This window comes from Trichomycterus rosablanca, chromosome 8 (assembly GCF_030014385.1).
Source record: "Trichomycterus rosablanca isolate fTriRos1 chromosome 8, fTriRos1.hap1, whole genome shotgun sequence".
Classification (NCBI taxonomy): Eukaryota; Metazoa; Chordata; class Actinopteri; order Siluriformes; family Trichomycteridae; genus Trichomycterus; species Trichomycterus rosablanca.
Window position 1 is genome coordinate 16863870 of NC_085995.1, and position 16166 is coordinate 16880035.

Genomic DNA, 16166 nt, shown 5'->3' on the forward strand with positions numbered 1-16166 from the left:
ACACAAATTGGATGATCTTTTAACCTACAAAACAGAGGAAGCATTGCGATTTATAAAAAGGAAGTATTATGAAATGGGTAACAAAGCAAGTCCCCTGTTGGCTTTTCAGCTGTGCAAAGCCAAATCTAATAGAATAGTGCACAAGATAAAATGTCCAGATACTAATCAGATGTTGACTCAACCAAAAGATATTGCAGAAACCTTTCTTACATATTATAGAATGTTGTACAAGGAGGAAGAAATGCCTTATAATAAAGAAAAGATCATATTCTTACTTAACTCAGTTAACCTGACTAGATTACCAGTAGACCAGGCCAATATGATGACACTACCCATTACAGAAGAAGAAATCAAAGACACTATTGTCAGACTCAAAAAAGTCCCTAGGGGTAGATGGCTTCCTGGGAGAATACTTTAATTTTTTTGTAAACGAGTATATAACTATGCCCTTACAGAAGGAAGCCCACCTGGGTCATGGTTAGATGCAATAATAAGTATTATTCCAAAGAAAACAAAGATCCAAATCGGTGTATGTCTAATCGCCCAATTAGCCGACTCTGTGTAGATCTTAAAATCTTGATCTCCATTATAGCAAATAGAATACAAAAACATATCGGTAAACTTAAAAGGTGTAACACTGAAAACCTCTGTGTGCTCTGGTGCTCCTGATGTGCCACGCCCCCTTCTCCATGAGCACACTCTGTCTTCTGCCACGCCCTAGCTCATGATTGGTTCCCCTGAACTGATTAGCTCCAGGTGACTCTGTCATGTTTTCATGCTCCATGTTCCTTGTTGGTATGTTGTGTTTCTGTTCATGTTTAGTTGACCTATTTAGTAATGTTTGCTATGTTTGCTTTGTTCACTTCGTTTGCCTAGATTTGTCTTGTCTTAGTTAGCTGTGTTTAGTCTAGTTTCGCTGTGTTTGTTCTTTACTGTCTTTTGTTTAATAAATATCCTTGTTTAGTTCATCTCTGCGTGTGTGTCTGCCCCTTTGTCTCATCCCTTAGCCCCGCGTTACAAAAGGATACCCCGTCAATGCTCCTCAGCCTAGGTGCGGAAAAAGCCTTTGACAGGGTCGACTAAATAAGACCCTTAGTTATATGGGCTTTAATTATACATTTGTTAAGTGTATTAACATGTTTTATAAAAACCCTAGATCTAGAGTAAGATTGCTCAGAGTTTTTCTCTCTGGGAAAGTATTGAACCACTGGCTGAATTGATAAGAAATAATCCCCTCGTACAGATAATGTTCGCAGATGATGTATTATTATTCTTAGAAAGCCCTGTTACTTCTATACCCGCCCTCCTACATAGCCTTAGTGAATATAGCTCAGTGTCAGGATATAATATTAATACAAACAAATCAGAAGCCATGATGATAGTCGAATAATGACCCTCTCAATTAGATGACCTGGTATCTTTTAGAAGACCAAAAAAATGGTTTTAGATATCTGGGTGGTGTTCTTACATCTAAAACAACACAATTATTTTCTTCAAATTATGACAAATTCATTAATGAAATAAAAAAAGATCTAACTAGATGGGATACATTACCCCTATAATTTCTTGGCAGGATAGTCAGTGAAAATTAACATCTTGCCAAGATTGCTCTTTTTATTGCAGTCCCTACCTATTTCAGTACCACAAGCTACAACCCCAAATCAGAAAAAGTTGGGACAGCATGAAAAAAAAAATTTTTTCTTACATTTACTTTGACTGTTATTTGATTGCAGACAGGATCAACATGAGATATTTCATGTTTTATCTGCTCAACTTTATTTCATTTATTAATAAACCTTCATTCCTGCATTTCAGGTCTGCAACACATTCCAAAAAAAAGTTGGGACAGTAAAGCATTTACCACTTTGTACTGTTGCCATTCCTTTTCACCACACTTAAAAAGACGTTTTGGCACAGAGGATACCAAGCGATTTAGTGTTTCAGCTTTTATTTTGTCCCATTGTTCCTGCAAACATGTCTTAAGATGTGCAACAGTGGTCGTCGGTGTCACATTTTTCCTTTTTAAATTCTCCATTGGGGACAGGTCAGGACTGCAGGCAGGCCAGTCCAGTACCCGTACCCTCTCTTCTGCAGCCATGCCTTTGTAATGTGTGCAACATGTGGTTTTGCATTGTCTTGTTGAAAAATGCATGGACGTCCCTGGAAAAGATGACGTCTTGAAGGCAGCATATGTTGCTCTAAGATCTCAATGTACTTTTCTGCATTAATGCTAGCATCACAGAAATGTTAATGACATTTGCCAAGGGCACTGACACGACCCCATACCTTGACAGACCCTGGCTTTTGTACTTGTTGCTGATCACAGTCTGGATGGTCCTTTTCGTCTTTGGTCCGACGCACACAACGTCCATTTTTTCCAAAAAAGACCTGGAATGCTGATTCATCTGACCACAATACTTGTTTCCACTGTGTGATGGTCCATCCTAGATGCCTCTGAACTCCGAGAAGTCGACGCCGCTTCTGGACATGGTTAACATAAGGCTTTTTTTTTGCACAGTAAAGTCTTAAGTGCCATTTGTGCATGTAACTCTGTATTATAGTGCTTAACAAAGGTTTGCCAAGTAATCCCTCACCCTTTTTTGGAATGTGTTGCAGGCCTGAAATGCAGGAATTAAAGTTTATTAATAAATGAAATGAAGTTGAGCAGATAAAACATGAAATATCTCAGGTTCATCCAGTCTGCAATCAAAAAAAGTCAAAGTAAATAAATGTAAGGGACACTTTTATTTCATTTGTATTTTCCATACTGTCCCAACTTTTTCTGATTTGAGCTTGTACTTTCAAGTTGGGAAATAGATGTCAAAATGTATTTGGCAAAACAGGAGACCAAGAATCCGACTAAAAACACTGACGGCATCAAAAGATAAAGGAGGGCTGAGTTCACCTAACCTAAAACTCTATTACTGGGCAGCCAGGCTCCAAGCAGTAGTGCTATGGATGGTCAATGATCTAGAAAATAGATGGATCTCTATGGAACAGAACCATCTATACTAGGAGTACCACTATCCACCCCTCCATACCTTAAATAACAATCTTGGAAAAAATTAAAAATAGATAATGTATGGATCAAACACACACTGAAAGAGTGGGCTTCAGTCCAAAAGCAGTTAAAGGGAGCTGCAGTTTTGTCATGAGCTATGCCCATTGTAGGAAACATTGAGTTTCTTCCTTCCATGTGGGACAGTGCATATAAAAGATGGACTAAGAATTTGCTAAAAACAATCAAACTGTTATATAATGCATGTTTTGTTGATGGTTGCAAGAAAAATAATTACTATTAATTAGATGAAACCTGATTCCCCCACCATTGGTCAATGGTTACAAAAAGTCAAGCATGTTTATATGATGAAACAAATGACTGCACAGCTACAACTAAAACTACCCATTTTTATATAGACACCTGTTTTTATTTACCTTATTTAGATGGCCCACTTTCTGTTGTCTGTTTTTTTTTTTCTCTTTTTGAGTATACTTGTGTTTACATATATACACTATATTGCCAAAAGTATTCACTCATCTGCCTTCACACGCATATGAACTTGAGTGACATCCCATTCTTAATCCATAGGGTTTAATATGATGTTGGCCCACCCTTTGCAGCTATAACAGCTTCAACTCTTCTGGGAAGGCTTTACACAAGGTTTAGGAGTGTGTTTATGGGTCAAGTTGGAACAGGAAACTGTTCCCACAAAGTTGGGAGCATGAAATTGTCCAAAATCTCTTGGTATGCTGAAGCATTAAGAGTATGGCGTCACATCAATGTCAAAACTAGCGCGCGCAACTTTTAACATTTCGCGCGTGTAAATATCCCTCTCGCGAGCAAAAAAAGAGGAATCGCGTGTGCACTGCTCATAAAATCGCTCTCGAATGTTGTTTTTCTGCTCGATTTCATTGTTGTGCGCGCGCGCGAAAGCAAATTATGCTCGGCTGCGCGCACGCGAAAGCAAATTGTGCTCGGCTGCTCTTTCTGCGCGAGAGCAGTTTTTGCGCTCGAGTTTTGAAAGGGGCGGTTTTGACAGTTTGGGGGCGGAGTCAGGGCCTCGCATACGGGAAGATAAACTTCCGGTATTCAGACGCCGGTCGTCAACAAGCAGATATTGTTAGGCATGGCTCTCTTTTACACTTGACTTCAAGATTAATCTCGTCTGACAGTGAACGATTTAGACCAACCCACGCATTGCTTGTACTGCTTCTTCTAGCAAGAGGGAGAAAGGATTTTAAATATAAACTCCAGCGACATTGACAAATATGAAGGTAAGTACGTTTGCAAACATTTCCTTATAACCATGCAAGTAGGCTAGTTGTAAACTGGTTAGTGGTTGTTCTACTAGACTAGACAAACACTACATCTAGCTTGACAGACCAGTATTGAGATTCATGTTTTAGTCAGCTTTGAAGCATACCGTTACAATTTTATTTTGATGCATCTTCTCCTTGCACAGTGTCAGGTTATACAGTACAAGCTCTGATATATGTATTATGTATGTGTGTGTGTGTGTTCAATTCCCAGGTGGAGTGGTCTGGGTTCTCCCTGTATCCATGTGGATTTCCTCCGGATGCTCATGTTTTCTCCAACAGTCCAGAAGTGTTGTAAGTGAGGTGAATTGGAGATACAAATTGTCCATGACTGAGTTTGATATTAAAATTGATTAATTGAACTGATGAACCTTGTGTAATGAGTAACTACCGTTTCTGTGTTTCTGTCATGAATGTTAACAAAGTGTGTAAAACATGACGTTAATATCCTAATAAAACATAAAACAAACTTAACATATCTGACTGGATATATTACCAATTTACCTTCTATCTTTTGATTAAGTGTAAAAAGTTTACTTTACCAATATATTAATAAGTTATCTTTTATTTATTATCAAATGTTATGTCAGACCTTTAAATTTTCATGTCATTTAATTAATTTGATGTTACAGTAATAACATGTCTTTCTCCAACAAACATTTTTGTTGTAAATGTGAGGATAAATGTAGATTTTTTTTTATTCTAATGTTTCTTACGGCAGGTTATCAAGACTTGGTCATTACAGAATTTATCATTGTCACGCTGGCAGCAATGGGCTATCAAATATATATGCAGTTCAATTCAAAACCTTGTGTTCAAAAGAGAAAAAAATGACTGTCATTTGAAATTAAATGTAAAAAGATTTTATTTCAAGCCTTTAACACCATTTAAGTGGTCTATTCATCATGAAATAAATGCTAAACAACTGTCAGATTCACAAAACATGAGAAACAGCAAAAGTGAAGCTAAACTGTTTTACACACTGAATATGGACAAGTCTTTCTTTCTTTCACTGATCAGCCATAACATTAAAACCACCTTGTTTCTACACTCACTGTCCATTTTATCAGCTCCACTTACCATATAGAAGCACTTTGTAGTTCTACAATTACTGACTAACTGACTGCCTGCATGCTTTGTTAGCCCCATTTCATGCTGTTCTTTAATGGTCAGGACCCCCACAGGACCACCACAGAGCAGGTATTATTTGGGTGTTGGATGATTCTCAGCACTGCAGTGACACTGACATGGTGGTGGTATGTTAGTGTGTGTTGTGCTGGTATGAGTAAATACCCCGTGGGCAGCGTCCTGTGACCCAGATGAAGGTCTAGAACAGGGGTCATCAAACTACGGCCCGATGCTTTAATTTGACCGGCCCCTTTAACCACAGCAGCAATACATGTTGTCTGGCCACTGTTCATCTTCGAACTCACAGTATTATAACGGGGGGGGAAAATAACAGAGGTAAAAAAATTGACCACCCAGAGTCTCAGTAGATTATACGGCAGCGATCCAGCGGGTGGCGGTCCAAGCATGAGGGGAGTGATTGGCGCATCAATAGAGAGATGAGTGACCGCAGCCACTGAACTGTGTTGCGAAGCAGTTAAGTGGGATTTCGTTGTGAAAATCCTCGTGTCCTGTGTTAATTTTATTAAAGCTAATGCTCTTAACTACAGGCAGTTTCAGGAATTCTTGTCTGAGCTGAAGGTGTGCTTTACTGAGATCCGCTGGCTGAGTCGGGGCGAGTTTTGAAATGTTTTAACGACCTGCTCCCGGAGATCAACGCATTTATGCATCCAAAATCAAAACTCAAGCACATTGTTTAATTTTTATGCTTCTCTTTCCATTGCTCCCCGATCTCAATAAAACATGCACTCAAAGTAACTACCGTTTTCGAGAGCATCTACATCTGTGTGCAGACTTTTTCGAAGTTGAAACACCTTAAATCTCAAATCAGATGCAGACTCACTGATCAACATTTATTAGCTATTATGACTGGCAGTAACAAATATGGAACCTGACGCTTACTGTCGTCAGGCAAAAGCAGGCTCACAGTTCACACTGATTTTTTAAGGAAACACTGTATGAGGTAGGATAATGGAAATTATTAAAATAAATAAAATTTCTGCATTATCATGAACTACAATTATACAAAGCCCAGACAATACATCCAGTAAATAGCTTTTTTGGGTGTGTTTACTATTTCACCCGCGGTCCGGCCCCCCGAAACACTGAAGAACAGTAATCTGGCCCTTCGGTTAAAAAGTTTGAGGACCCCTGGTCTAGAAGATGATCGACTCAAACAGCAGCAATAGATGAGTGAAGGTGGACCAACTAGTTAGGAGTGTCAGGAGTGTCTAATAGAGTGGACAGTGAGTGGACACGGTATTTAACTCCACTCATACCAGCACAACACACACTAACACACCACCATCATGTCAGTGTCACTGCAGTGCTGAGAATGATCCTCCACCTAAATAATACCTGCTCTGTGGGGGTCCTGATTATTAAGAACAGAAAGGAGGCTAACAGAGTATAGAGAGAAACAGATGAACTACAGTCTGTAATTGTAGAACTGATAAAATAATCAAATAGTGTAGATATAAAAGATATGTTTACATAATAAAAAAGCTTTTGTTGGTTTTTTATGCTTTTGTTTAAACACAGAAATAGCGTATAAACTATAATATACAGTATATTTACAATATTTAAATGTACACGTTATTTTAAAATTTTTTAGATAAAGGCGAGTGTTTAGCTTGCTTTGTCAAGTGGTCCAATCTGATGGTTCACATGCAGGCAAAACACAGTAAACAGAAATGGACATAGCGATCACTGTGTCGAACAACTTATGCTCTTTTACCCGTCGAACCACCTCGATCTTGTTTTTAAAACGCAAACTCTATATATTCACCGCTATACGACATGTTGTGTTTAAAACTTTGCCGGGGTTCTCACACACCAGAATCTAACCTGCCCGATTAAGGCTAAACGGAAACACGTCACAGAGCTTGTGTGCATAGAGCCAATAGCATTCGCTGATAGAGACGGCCCTGACTCCGCCCCCAAACTGTCAAAACCACCCCTTTTAAAACTCGAGCGCAAAAACTACTCTCGCGCAGAAAGAGCAACCGAGCACAATTTGCTTTCGCGCGCGCGCAGCCGAGCACAATTTGCTTTCGCACGCGCGCACAACAATGAAATCGAGCAGAAAACAACATTTGAGAGCGATTTTATGATCAGTGCGCACGCGATTCCTCTTTTTGTGCTCGCGAGAGGGATATTTGCACGCGTGAAATGGTAAAAGTTGCGCGCGCTAGTTTTGACATTGATGTGACGCCATATAAGAGTTCCTTTCACTGGAACTGAGAGGCCGAGCCCAACTCCTGAAAAACAACTCCACATCATAATCCCCCCTCCACCAAACTTTACACTTGGCACAATGCAGTCAGACAAGTACACTCAAAAAACTAAACTCATGCTGTTGTTGCTTTTACTCGGGTTTCTTTCATTGAAGTAACTTAACAAATTTGTGTTGGTGAGTGAAACTTGAGTCAGTTGTGTTGTTTCTATTAAATACAGTTGGGTTGTCAGATTGACTTAATATGTGCATGTTTGGTCAATGCAACACTGTGAAGTAAACTCAACAGGCTTCGTTACTCTCTACATCCGGGGCATTCGTGGCTGTCTGTGAGCTCTCTTCAGCGAGGCAATTTTCTTTTGGAGGGAAGCTGTGCAAGTGCGGTGAGTATTTGTCATATTTATGTATAATTCTGAGCTGTAGTAGCTGTTTTATTAACAGCGTTTTGTATGATATGGGTCATTTTGATAAGCGAAACCTCCCTGTGTAAACAGATACCAGACTAGTTAGCCTATTAGCAAAGTTAGCATTAGCGGTTTTCAAACGCTCAGTTTGCACTTGGAATTCGCATTTAAAGTATTTTAAACCATTTCGGTCACATCCCAGTGCATGTTGTAACCTCATGTAATGTATATTTAATTTTTATATCCAGTTACTTATATTTTTCGTGCATTGTGTGAATCGCCAACAAAGCTAGCGCTACTAGCTAGCAGCATTAAACAGGTCAGTCTTTTCTCAATTTTGAGAAACGTTAATGTTGTTAACGGCAACGTTGTGCATTTTATTGATAATGCAGTTGAATTAAGTGTCTTCAAAAGCATCCAAGATGCAAATGGTTTATGTAGCTTAATGAACTGTGTTAGCCGTTTAAGCCGAGTCCACTTTGGCAGTTTTATTGTAATCTGAAGTTATACAAAAGTCGCTTATTTTGAGGCAACGCAACAGTTCTGAGTGAATTGGACGATTTCCCGCAGGACAGACACTACGCATGCTCAGAAGCTCTTCTAATGAATGTGGGATGGCGAGGGATGAGAGCTTGGTAAAAAGCAGTGAGATTGAGAATCGAGCTACATCCGAATACTTATCTTAGTAAGTATGTCTTTCTAACAGTTTGTTAAGTGAATATGTGGTTAGACTTTGATATTGATAGTTTTAGAGTACATTACCCGCATAATTTTAGACTCGGCACACATTAGCTAGCCAATGTTAACTAGCTTGTGAAAACACTATTGAGCTTTTCAATTACAGCTTCCAAATATACATTATATGGACAAAAGTATATTCACATTATACTTCTCTATTATAACTCTCATCCTGGCCTTAATCCTTATAAATTGTTACCTTGTCAGGTATTAATGTAATACAGAGTGTAAAATTGTGCTTGTTTTGTATGTTTTCTAGTTTCAGCTCTTTTCTAACCACAAGTTTTGTGAAGGTGTTTTGTGGCTCTTTAGTTATGGTAAGTATAATGCCATCTTGCAAATTATTGATTAGAAGTATTTAGCATAACTTATAGACCATTGAAGTTGTCATTCTGTAATTTATGACTATTTTCTCTATGAGGATTTTTAAATGGGGTTTTAGTAAATCACCTCTATCCCTCCCTGTTTAGGACAAAAATGTTCCAAACCCGTGCTTTCATAGTAAAATCCCATCTTACTTACTAAAATTTTTTTGCATTTTTTGAAGATATAATTTATAAATTTTACAGTTAAGTTTCTCAAATGTAACTTTTTGTAATAGTTTCATATCCATGGTTGACAACAGATTTTTTTGTTTTGTGGTGTGCATCTTTTAGCTAAAGGTATATTTGTTCTGTTTTTGAGGATGTTGAGGAAAACCAGGAGATGGAGCAGACAATCCTAGGAATATTTGCCATAAAGCAGGAAGGTGCAGAACCCACAGATGAGGTGGAGGATGTTAGAATTATCATTGAAGGTGTGGAGGTGCTTCGTGACCTTGGTAACATTGCAAATGCAGTCGCCATTTTATTTGGCCTCATGTACTCCCTGGACTTGAGCTACCCAACAAAAAGTACACATTTGAGGTTCTACAAAAAGTTGTGATGGAACTGGATGGCAGACATCTCTCAAGAAAGGCTCAAAAACAAACTGTTTGAAGGGACAGTGTAAACATCACATTGCAAGTTGCAATGAAGGCTTGGAGCTAAAAAAAAAAAAAAAATGTTGGATCCATAAGTTGAACTGTTATGTGTTGTAGGGAGTGGCATGGTCTTAGTTTCTAATGATTGATGTCTGAATGTTTTAACAGACTTTAGAATGTTCATAAAAGAGAGCGAGGATAAGCGTAGCAATTAAAAACTACTTGAGAGTTTGCATTTTTATGTCTGTTGGAGAAAGGGAAAAAAAACTTTAAAGTAGAGATTACCAGAGAATGGCATGAAAATTTTTTTGAGGATGTTGAGGAAAACCAGGAGATGGAGCAGACAATCCTAGGAATATTTGCCATAAAGCAGGAAGGTGCAGAACCCACAGATGAGCTGAAAGATGTTAGAATTATCATTAAAGGTGTGGAGGTGACCTTGGTAACATTGCAAATGCAGTCACCATTTTATTTGGCCTCATGTACTCCCTGGACTTGAGCTACCCAACAAACCTCAAGTACACTTGATGATCTCCGAATGTTGTGATGGAACTGAATGGCAGACATCTCAAGTGCAAATGCAGTCGCCATTTTATTTGGCCTGAGAGGGCAATAAGGTATTTCTTGAAAATGTAGCAGGAATACAAGGGTAAGAAAAACCTTATGGTTGACATACGGCGATATAGAGTGAGCCTGGAGTGAAAGTCACGAGCACCAAATTAACATTCAAATTTTACATTGCTGTTTGTGATCTGTTTAGCATGACATGTTGGTTTAAACATGTGCTGTTTTGATGAAGTTCTGGCTGTTCATCAATCATCAGTAATGTAAAATTTAATTTGGTGCTCATGACTTTCACTCCAGGCTCACTCTATATCGCCGTATGTCAACCATAAGGTTTCTCTTACCCTTGTATTCCTGCTACATTTTCAAGAAATACCTTATTGCCCTCTTATTCATGCCATTCTCTGGTAATCTCCACTTCAGTTTTTTTCCCCTTTCCAACAGACATAAAAATGCAACCTCTCAAGTAGTTTTTAATTGTTACTCTTATCCTCTCTCCCTCTCTCTCTCTCTCTCTCTCTCTCTCTCGTGAACATTCTAAAGTCCGTTAAAACATTCAGATGTCAATCTTTTGAAATTTTTCAGGGTTTCTTTCTTTTTACACCACTGAAGGTGAGGAAAGAAAAAAAGAGGAATTTGTTTACTTTATTATTATTATTTATTTTAAAGTACACTATATTGCCAAAAGTATTCGCTTGCCTGCCTTCACACGCATATGAACTTGAGTTCATCCTGAAAAACTTACCATATAGAAGCACTTTGTAGTTTTGCAATTACTGACTGTAGTCCATCTGTTTCTCTACATACTTTGTTAGCCCCCTTTCATGCTGTTCTTTATTGGTCAGGACCCCCACAGGACCACCACAGAGCAGGTATTATTTAGGTGGTGGATGATTCTCAGCACTGCAGTGACACTGACATGGTGCTGGTGTGTTAGTGTGTGTTGTGCTGGTATTAGTGGATCAGACACAGCAGTGCTGCTGGAGTTTTTTAAACACCTCACTGTCACTGCTGGACTGAGAATCATCCACCAACCAAAAATATCCAGCCAACAGCGCCCTGTGGGCAGCGTCCTGTGACCACTGATGAAGGTCTAGAAGATGAGTGACTCAAACAGCAGCAATAGATGAGCGATCGTCTCTGACTTTACATCTACAAGGTGGACCGACTAGGTAGGAGTGTCTAATAGAGTGGACAGTGAGTGGACACGGTATTTAAATACTCCAGCAGTGCTGCTGTGTCTTATCCACTCATACCAGCATAACACACCACCACCATGTCAGTGTCACTGCAGTGCTGAGAATCATCCACCACCTAAATAATACCTGCTCTGTGGTGGTCCTGTCCCCCCACATCCTGACCATTGAAGAAACATATGGGCTACATTCAGTAATTGTAAAGTACAAAATGCTTCTATATGGTAAGTTTTTCAGGATTAACTCAAGTTCAAATGGGTGTGAAGGCAGGCAAGTGAATACTTTTGGCAATATAGTGTATTTTCTATGTGGCAAATTACATTGGTTTATCATTCATATGAATATTGTTTTTTGTTTACTCTAATTTAAAATTGTTCCAATAAAGTGTTTTTTTTGTTTTTTGTTTTTTTTTACAAACTAAAACTGTTTGATTTTACAGTTTCCTGAAATTAAAAGTTTTTCAAAAGTTGGAAAGCTTAAGTTTTTGGTTTGTGCAAGTGATATGTGTGTGCCATTAAAAGTCAAACAAGTTTAAGGTTTGTTTAAAACATTTGTGACAGTTCTGCTAATGGTTGTTAGACTGAAAGGCTGACCATTTTGTATATTTCTTTCATTGTTGCCAAATCCCCCAGAATTAGTAAGTCCACTTAAAATTACTACCATTGTTGGAATGAAAACCATTTAAGTAAAACAAAGTTTAGTAGTTTCCCCACTTGTTTAAACCAGTTAATTAACCAGTTGGAAATACAAAGTACAGTTAGTTTTACTAAATTCAGTTGAGTATCAGAGGTCCAACAGTTATGTTACGTTTACATAAGTGAGTTAAGTTAGTACAATGAAATATATTTCTGTTGTCATTAATCAACACAATCAAGTAAAGCAAAAGAAAAATAATTTTGTTGAGTTTATGTTTGTCAGTTTAGTTAGCTAGACACAGACCTATTCATTAAAACTGAGCTAACCATATTAGAGTTATGTTGGTTTTACTTAATACAGTCACATCGGTTTTACTTAATATAGTTATGTTGGTTTTACTTAATAAAGTAATGTTGGTTTTACAAAAGTTAGGTATTTGAAGCTTATTAATATGATTTAATTATATCTAACACAACTCAGTTAGGTGGAAATTGTTGACATAACTGGATTAAGTAAATCCAACGAATTATTTTTTTGAGTGTACCGTTCTCCTGGCTCGTCCATCACGGCTCAGCCAGACAGAGAAGCATGATTTGTCACTCCAGAGAACACATCTCCACTGCTCTAGAGTCCAGTGGTGGCGTGCTTTACACCACTGCATCCGACGCTTTGCATTGCGCTTGGTGATGTAAGGCTTGGATGCAGCTGCTTGGCCATGGAAACCTAATCCATGAAGCTCTCTACGCACTGTTCTTGAGCTAATCTGAAGGCCACATGAAGTTTGGAGGTCTGTAGTGATTGACTCTGCAGAAAGTTGGTGACCTCTGCACACTATGCGCCTCAGCATCCGCTAACCCTGCTTTGTCATTTTACGTGGCCTACCACTTCATGGCTGAGTTGCTGTCGTTCCCAATCGTCCCAATCGAACGATGCATTATTGCTCATTTCAAACTGCAAGAGGCAGCACTCTTTATTCAGTAGCTTCTGAACCAGTAACAGAGCATGAAAGAAAGGCTAGAACAGACCACTCCCACTATATCCAAACTTGCACAGAACAGGTTCAGCACACTGAACACAAAGTAAAACCCAAAAACAGTAAATTATAAACTTAACATGAAAACGGGCACAAAATACACCAGAAAAAACATATTAACACATAATAACTTCATACAAACAAGCAAAAATGCCATTCCAATCCCAAAACACACCTTTTGACCCCTAAAATGCATCAGTTGCGGCTGCACTGCATTCTAGGATGTCAGACTCCCACGGCCGATGATGCACATAGGGGAAATGCCCCCCGCCTATTATAATGGAAAACTGGCCACATAACCACCTCCGCAAGGGCCAACTGTCCTGATGGCCCCAACACACAAAGCAATCAAAAACATAACGGTTCAGCATACATTATAGCACAACATCTTGTCAGGGCAGATGCCGCTCCCACCAAGGCCAGGCAGGCTGTGGCAGTGTAGTGGAGCCCGCTGAAGTCAAAGGGGGTTCATGTTCGGCCTCTGCCAATCGTGGCTGATACGGTGCCAGTCTATCGCAGTGAATGACCTTCGACAGATGCTCATGCATCGTGTCTGGGTCCTTCCAAGCACTTTGAAGCTTGGTGTTATGCCTTTAGGCCGTTTGGGGTTAAAGAGCCATAGCTGCTTACCCGGTTGGAGCAGCTCTCCCTAAGAACTCACATCCGACAATTGCTGGCAACTCTTTGGCCCCTTGAGCCAATGACTCTTTTGAGTGTCCGCTGCATAAGTCCAGCGAATGAGTTTAACTCTATCGTTTCTCGAACCCTATTTCTCGCTGTCCGCAGGCCAAATTATGCCACCATGGCCGTAACAATGTCGGCCCACCATAAGTAAATCAGAAAAAGTTTGGGACGGACTTCTGGTTAAGCGTGAGGATATAATTTCACTATTTTTACCCCATTTCTTTTTTATATTGTCCTTATATTTTATTAGAGGCGTGTGCAGTGCACATTTTAAGAACCATGACCACCAAAACAACTAAGAAGGAATCGTCTTTAAAACCTGACGCAACAGGTGGACCGAGTGATGAACTCAACATAGCGACTCTCACCCGTCTGCTTGACAAGCATCATAAAACTATTACGGAGGAGTTTAAGACAGTGATTGCTTCGGTGGAGGCCAAACTCATCCAGTTCCAGACCACGGTACTGGAACACAATAAAAAAATATCATCTTTAGAGACGCATGCGAACTCAGTTGAGAACCGCATGCAAGCCCTTGAAACTTCATGTGCGAGTCTCAAGCACTGATGGTCAGTAACGCACTCTAATCTGACCACATTTTTCAGTAACGAGTAATCTAACGCGTTACTATTTCCAATCCAGTAATCAGATTAAAGTTACTTATCCAAGTTACTGTGCGTTACTATTTTTGTCATTTTCCTTAGTGAAAATATATTTTTGCTTTCTTCTTGGCAGGGGCGGAGCCAGGGGGTGGCCAGTGGTTGCCATGGCCACCATAAAGTAATCTTCGGCCACCCCCCTGGCCCCCCACCACCGCTTTGCCGGCAATTTTTTTTGCGGAAGCATTTCTGCACGCAGGAGCAGCGCACCTCAGATAAGTAGTTCTTCACCAAAACAGTGCAGTAATACACTCAACATAAATGTCAACCACCAACACAATTACAGAAGTAGTACTATTTAGTAGTATTCGTGGCGCGCTACGAGTAAAAGCGCCAGCTGGCTCTGCGCATTCCAGTGTTGCCAGATTGGGCGATTATCCGCCAAATTGGGCGGATTTTGTTGGAAAACAATTTAATAGCAGGTAAATAACACTTCTATTTAAAAGAAAATCGTGTTCGTAATAGTGTTGGTCAGTCTGTATCATATTCTTGAAAGAAAATTAAAATTTGTTTTCCATGCATTCACACTAGCATGTTCTGGGATTCAATTGAGTCTCATCAGTACACACAAGTTGGCAGCCAAATGATAAAGTATTGCAAAGGAATATCTTTGAAATATTCCGCATTATATAACTAATAAAGTAACTTGTAATCTAACTTAGTTACTTTTAAAATCAAGTAATCCATAAAGTAACTAAGTTACTTTTTAAAGGAGTAATCAGTAATCAGATTACTTTTTCAAGGTAACTAAGCCATCACTGGTCTCAAGAGCATCAATGCTAAGCTAACCGAACGGCTTGTCGATTTAGAGTCTCGTAGTCATCGGAACAATATTCGAATTGTGGGCTTACTGGAGTCAGTCAAGGGTCCTCAGCCATGGTCCTTCTTCTCGGGGCTACTAATGGAGAGTTTTGATTTTTTTTCCTCACCACCGGAGGTAGATCGGGCCCACAGGACGCGGGCAGTGAAACCAAAGACGGAGGAAAAACCGAGGGCTGTCGTTATTTGTCTGCACCATTTTCAGCACAAAGACAAAATCATACATGAAGCCAGGAATAAACAGGGCACTCTTAAATACAAAGGTAACCCGATTGCTATTTATGAGGACTATTTATGCGCCCGAGGTTGTTGAACAGAGAATTAAGTATCAGGAGGTGCTTGCGGCCTTTTACAAGTTAGGCCTTAAAACAGCACTTTTATTCCCCGCGAAGCTCTCCGTGATTACTAAAGACGGTGCAAGAAAAAGATTTTCCTCGGTGGAGGAAGCGAAGGACTATGTCAGGTCTCCAGAGTGCCCCTGAGTGAGGGTGGAATGATGGACACTTTATTCATTAAAACTGACCTTTTTTTTTGTTCTGAGGCCCGCACATCCTTGAATTATAGCGACCGAGGGGCCTAGTGAAATTGCGTGCTACCGGCGTCGGGTAAAGACTTTTTCGTTATAATGGACCCTGAGGACTAGTTCAGTTCCTTTTTGGTCTTTTATTTTCAATGTTTGGATAAGCAGGTAATCTTTGAAGTGAACTTTTTTGGCTTGTACTTGCAGCTTTTTGCTGTTACAGTCACTGCTATGAAAGTATTTTTGTTATCTTTTGCATTATAGAGAAAGCATG